Here is a 7,026-nt window from a genome sequence, read left to right on the forward strand (position 1 = left end):
TAGCATGGGTATGTGTAAAAATACACCCCAAAACACATTATACTACTTCTCCTGAGTACGGCGGTACCACATGTGTGGCACTTTTTTACACCCTAAGTACGCTAAGGGGCCCAAAGTCCAATGAGTACCTTTAGGATTTCACAGATCATTTTGCGACATTTGGTTTCAAGACTACTCCTCACGGTTTAGGGCCCCTAAAATGCCAGGGCAGTATAGGAACCCCACAAATGACCCCATTCTAGAAAGAAGACACCCAAAGGTATTCCGTTAGGAGTATGGTGAGTTCATAGAAGATTTTATTTTTTGTCACAAGTTAGCGGAAAATGACACTTTGTGAAAAAAAACAATTAAAATCAATTTCCGCTAACTTGTGACAAACAAATAAAAACTTCTATGAACTCACCATACTCCTAACGGAATACCTTGGGGTGTCTTCTTTCTAAAATGGGGTCATTAGTGGGGTTCCTATACTGCCCTGGCATTTTAGGGGCCCTAAACCGTGAGGAGTAGTCTTGAAACAAAAATGACCTGTGAAATCCTAAAGGTACTCATTGGACTTTGGGCCCCTTAGCGCAGTTAGGGTGCAAAAAAGTGCCACACATGTGGTATCGCCGTACTCAGGAGAAGTAGTATAATGTGTTTTGGGGTGTATTTGTACACATACCCATGCTGAGTGGGAGAAAGATCTCTGTAAATGGACAATTGTGTGTAAAAAAAATTAAAAAATTGTCATTTACAGAGATATTTCTCCCACCCAGCATGGGTATGTGTAAAAATACACCCCAAAACACATTATACTACTTCTCCTGAGTACGGCAATACCACATGTGTGGCACTTTTTTGCAGCCTAACTGCGCTAATGGGCCCAAAGTCCAATGAGCACCTTTAGGCTTTACAGGGGTGCTTACAAATTAGCACCCCCCAAAATGCGAGGACAGTAAACACACCCCACAAATGACCCCATTTTGGAAAGTAGACACTTCAAGGTATTCAGAGAGGGGCATGGTGAGTCCGTGGCAGATTTCATTTTTTTTTTGTCGCAAGTTAGAAGAAATGGAAACCTTTTTTTTTTCTTTGTCACAAAGTGTCATTTTCCGCTTACTTGTGACAAAAATTAATATCTTCTATGAACTCACTATGCCTCTCAGTGAATACTTTGGGATGTCTTCTTTCCAAAATGGGGTCATTTGGGGGGTATTTATACTATCCTGGAATTCTAGCCCCTCATGAAACATGTCAGGTGGTCAGAAAAGTCATAGATGCTTGAAAATAGGAAAATTCACTTTTTGCACCATAGTTTGTAAATGCTATAACTTTTACCCAAACCAATAAATATACACTGAATGGTTTTTTTTAAATCAAAAACATGTTTGTCCACATTTTTCGCGCTGCATGTATACAGAAATTCTACTTTATTTGAAAAATGTCAGCACAGAAAGTTAAAAAAATCATTTTTTTGCCAAAATTCATGTCTTTTTTGATGAATATAATAAAAAGTAAAAATCGCAGGAGCAATCAAATAGCACCAAAAGAAAGCTTTATTAGTGACAAGAAAAGGAGCCAAAATTCATTTAGGTGGTAGGTTGTATGAGCGAGCAATAAACCGTGAAAGCTGCAGTGGTCTGAATGGAAAAAAAGTGGCCGGTCCTTAAGGGGTAGAAAGCCCTAGGTCCTCAAGTGGTTAAAATAATCGCAACGGTTCTGTGGGAACATCCTCATAGGGTAACATTAGCCAAGCGCTTTTCAAATCACTGTCGATTTGAGAAACGCTCAGAAGCCCTCTAGGTTGGCATCAGCTCTTCCTCATTCACCTGTGTTTCCCTCTTCCCCTAGTGCTGGGTGTCTGTGTCTTCTTGTTATACAGGAAAGCTAAATAAAAGTGCAATCCTAGTGATTTTTTTTAAAGAGAAACTGAAGTAAGAGGTATACGGAGGCTGCCATATTTATTTCCTTTTAATCAATACCAGTTGCCTGGCAGCCCTGCTGGTCTATTTCTCTGCGGTAATATCTGAACAACACCAGAAACATGCATGCAGCTAGTCTTGTCAGATCTGACTTTAAAGTCTGAAACACCTGATCTGCTGCATACTTGTTCAGGGGCTATGGCTAATAGTATTATAGGCAGAGGATCAACAGGGCTGCCAGGCAACTGGTATTGCTTAAAAGGAAACATGGCAGCCTTCATATACCTCTCTCTTCAGTTCCCCTTTAAATGTCTGAATAGTTGACTGAATAGCTTGTTGGAACATGGCATACGTAGCTTTGTGGGCAGGGCCGGATTTGTACTTTTTACCGCCCAAGGCCAACTATACCGTCTGTATGGTTGTTATCTTTGTGTGCCCCAATGAGAATTCTACTTACTTTCCATCATTGGATGTCACAGACAATAACTATTTTAGTAATTTGTGTCTAGATTATTAGTTATGTTTTCCTTAAGAACTTTTATGTTATGTTTGCCATATCATTAATGATGGACCCATTGTGTCACCATGAGAGTTAGGCTGATGTGTACCTGCAGGATAGAGCTTACAGGTCTTGCAGGGACAACACAAGTACAGGACAGATAGTTCAAAGGATAAAGCTGTCTTTGTAGATAGGGATGGCTGCATAAAACAGCTTTACTGCCCCTCACTGAGCCGCTCCTAAATGTCTGGTGCCCTAGGCCATGGCCTATGTGGCCTTGCCAGAAATCCGGCCCTGTTTGTGGGACATTCTTAGGCGACACTCTTAATTTCTTTACTGATTGATTCTGCTGGTATGTTCTGGTCCAAGGGGGGGTGTCCACCAACAAATCTCTGCAGAGGGGCCTGATGTAGTTACACCCCTACCCAGCTGCCTTGTAATAACTCACCTGTCCCTGCAGCGGCTCCATCCCATGCTCCCTCTTCAGCCTGCTGCCTGCCTCTATGACCCTGTGCATGTTATTTACACGTAACACGTACCGGATGGAGGAGACACAGGCAGCAGGGCTGAAGGCAAAGCACAGGATGGAGCAGCTGATACAGGTGAGTTATTACAAGGCAACTGAGCTACACAGTGTGCGGGGGCCATGGGAGAAGTCTATGCGAGACCACGAGGGGCAGCAGTCGGTTCGGGGGCTGACTTCGCTGGGGGGGGGGGGGGCAGGGGCAAACCCAGGATTTTCAAGGGGGGGATTCCTGAAAGGTCTCCCTCAGCCATGCACAATACAGAATAATAATATGGTAGGACATCATGCTGGATACACGCAATGCAATTTCCTGTCTGATCGACCAACAACGAGATAGATCAGGAACAGTTTGAATACAGATAATAATGAGGACAGCCGACATTGCTAATAAAGGGGAAAGGGGAGCATTCACACAGCAGGGCACAGTTCCCCAGGACTGCTCCATGCTCTGTACACACACTGCTGCTCTATGCTCTGTACAGACGCTACTGCTCCATCCAAAGTCAACTGTAGCAGGGAAAGAAATAGGGCAGTGCTGTGTGCTGCAGGATGCCTGCAGATATTCTGGTGTCTCAACTTGTGCCTGTCCCCAGACACTGCACTGGCCCTGGTCTGAGGGGGGATTCTGGGCAGCTGTAATCCCCCCCCCTGCGTTTGCCTATGGGGGGGGGGAGATGTAGGGGGGCCCCAAGTTACTTTTGCCCCAGGGCCCCCGTGTGGCTTAAACCAGCCCTGCATAGTGAAATAATCTGCCTGTAACAATTGATGCATGTATGGCCAGCTTTAGGTTATGGTTTCTAATAACAAGATTGGAGAGAGGAGGAAGAAGGAAAAGCAGGTGGTTTTGGTAAACGGCGCTCTGCACCGGTTACTCAAACCAGGAGCCCCATAGCAGCAATAATATGCTACGCGGGGCGTGTAAGGGAAATTTGGGGCTCCGGTGATCACCGTACCCCAAATTACACCTCCCTCCGAGTTGCGACGACTTGGAGGGGGAATAGTATTTACCACCACTTGGGAGTTTATTGGCAGCAGGAAGAGCCATCATTCGGCACTCCCGGCGCCCAACTCACGTGCTTCGTACAAATACTAAGGGCTCAGACATACTATAAGTGATTTTCTGAGCACTTTTATCCATCAGAGCTTTTTGAGAGCCTTTTAAAAAATGCTCAAATTGACTTACATTAAAATCATGGTAAAATCGCGATCGCGGTAAAATCACTCAGAAAAGTGCTTATAGTGTGTCTGAGCCCTTATGCAGAGAAGGGGAGAAACGGTGAGGAGAGAAAAGCTGAGAGGGGAGAAGGTATTAGCCTCACAAGGATTGCACTTTTATTTAGCTTTCCTGTATGACACAAGAAGACACATCCAGCCCTAGGGGAAGAGGAAAACAAAGGTGAATGAGTGAGGGCTGGTGCACACCAAGAGCAATTTGAAAAGCGCTTGGTGAATTTTACCCTATGAGAGTGTTCCCACAGCAGCATTGTGATTTTTTTTCAAAATTGCAAACATGCTGCATGTAGCATTATTTGGAGCAATTCATTCAAAAATCGCTCTGAAAATGGCTTTAACAAAAATGGCACTTGCAAATTGCTAGCGATTGCCATTGCAATTTTGGCGTGCACTAGCCTAGAGAGAGGAGTGGAGAGAAATTGAGAATAGCCTGAGATGGAGCAGAGAGCTCATGTGTATTGCAGTCCCACATCACACAGAGGCTACTTGCCTGTAATCGGACTCCTGTCCCTGCTGGTCTCTCACACAAGTCAGAAAGCACCCCTCCTGGAGTCTAGGGACAGTCAAAAACTTTTCAACTTGTTTAACACCTTATCCACACATGCAGTCATTATACAAATAGAAGAGACCAGGCATATTTTTGTCCACAGACCCTCCAGGCAAGCTCTGCATCATAAGGAGACAGGTGGAGACTGCTACTCTCACGTGTAAACACAGATGGGAGCAGGGAAATCAATGCCGTAATCCATAAATAACCAAGGAAGTCCCGCTACACCAAGAGGTAGGGTGAAGTAGAAAAACTCTCTTTATTCCAAATCCATCATCAGTGTACAGATAAAAAGCTCACGCGTATCGGAGCAATGAATCATTAGCTATGATTATGGAGCCATTCATTGCTCCGATACGCGTGAGCTTTTTATCTGTACACTGATGATGGATTTGGAATAAAGAGTTTTTCTACTTCATCCTACCTCTTGGTGTAGCGGAACTTCCTTGTTTATTTAAAGCTCTGCATCATGCTGTGTAGATTTACCAGTTAGCCTGTCCTCTAATTGCACTTTTATCAGCTAGCCTAGTGTTTCACATTGCCTTACAACAACAAACCTGAATAGACCAGAGCTGGACCAGCCCTAAATAACCAGGGCTGGATTTGTACTCGTTTCCGCCCTAGGCCACTGTCACCAGCTGCCCCCTTCAGTATAGGTAGTGAGATGACACATCCCCCCTTCCCTTCAGTATAGGTAGCCAGATGACTCCCTTAATCCCTCCTTCCCCCCCCCCCTCCCTTTCAGTATAGGTAGCCAGCTCGCCTTCACACCGCAGCCGCCATCACTTATTTCTCCACTCATCTCCATTGCAGAAGCTTCCTCTCCAATGCTGCCCAAGTTCATAGCCACCGGCCACAATGCAAACGTGCACAGAGAGCAATGTGGCTGCTGCACAGGCAGCTAGCAGCAGAGTACCGTGGCCAAGCGCTCGCCTGACCTCCCTTCATTGCAGCATTTGCAAGCTTGCAAATGCTGCCCCAGTTTAGCCTGTTTCTTTACTGCCCTTGCTCCTGTGGTGCCCTAGGCCATGGCCTAGGATGCCTTGGCCTAAATCCGGTCCTGTAAATATCTGAATGAAAGGTAGTCTGGGGAAATCTCTCCCTCCCCCCTTGTAATAGATACTTTGCTCCCCCTCTGCTCACACTCTGCAAATTGCATTTTTTGTTTGCTGCCATGTAAGGCCACAGCGTGTCAAACCAGCAAGATTCACGTCTGAGCAGGCTGTGGCCACGCTCAGGTATAACTAGGGTGATAAAACTAAGGGTAAATGATGGTGCTATCATTGAAGAAAAATTAACTACAGATGTACCTGTAGCCTGGGCCCTGGTTAGCAAGTAGTTCTGCTTAGGGATGGTTGGAAATGCCAATTTCCGATTCCGCGGTAAATCCGCATTCCGCCATTGCCAATTACCGATTCCGCTTTCCGCTACCAATTTCCACATTCCGATGCGGAATTTCCGCCGGAAATCGCGGAAATTCTGCCCAACTTTAACATCGATTTTCTCAAAAACTATAGGGTCTTTTTGAAAACTTTTTTTTGCATCTTGTTCATAAGATTCTGTTTAATAAACCCTGAAAATTTGGTGTTTCTAAAACTTACAGGCAATGCTATTAACCGCTAAAGTCAGCGGATTTTTACTGTAATGTAAAATGCAGAAAATAGGCAGATGCAGATTTTCTTCATTTTACATTATGACACTTACCTGGGGCTTCTACCGGCCCCTGCAGCTGTCCTGCTCTGCACGTCCTCTCTACGATCCTCCATTCCCCACCGCCGGTTACCGTCCATTTACCGCATTCATCTAACTCGACAAATGCGACTAGGCCTGTCGCCAGAGTAGTGTTGGGCGAACAGTGTTCGCCACTGTTCGGGTTCTGCAGAACATCACCCTGATGGTGTTCGGCCTTTTAAGTTCGGGTTCGTCCCGAACTACTGAATGGCCGCCAAACAGGGTCGAACAGGGCCCCTGTTCGGCCGAACAGGGCCCCTGTTCGGCCGAACAGGACCCTGTTTGCCCGAACATGCCGCAATACGGCCCCCCTATGGGGTCGCAGGCATATGGGGGGGGCGTGCCCCGATCACGGGGGGGGGGGGTCGGAAATTCCCCCCACCCCCTCCGCTAGCGCTCCCCCCTCTGCCCGCTTCCCCATACACAAGTTTAAGGCAAGTTAAATAGTACTTGGTGGCGGGCACTGGCAGTGGAGTGAGGAGGAGGAGGAGTCAGAGTAGCAGAGTGACGCGTTGAGGCCGGGCAGCGGGCGGTTCAGCGGTAGTACCCTTGTGGTACTTCCGCCCTTTCTCTGACCTCACGTCCT

The sequence above is a fragment of the Hyperolius riggenbachi genome, chromosome 2 (assembly GCF_040937935.1).
Source record: "Hyperolius riggenbachi isolate aHypRig1 chromosome 2, aHypRig1.pri, whole genome shotgun sequence".
NCBI lineage: Eukaryota > Metazoa > Chordata > Amphibia > Anura > Hyperoliidae > Hyperolius > Hyperolius riggenbachi.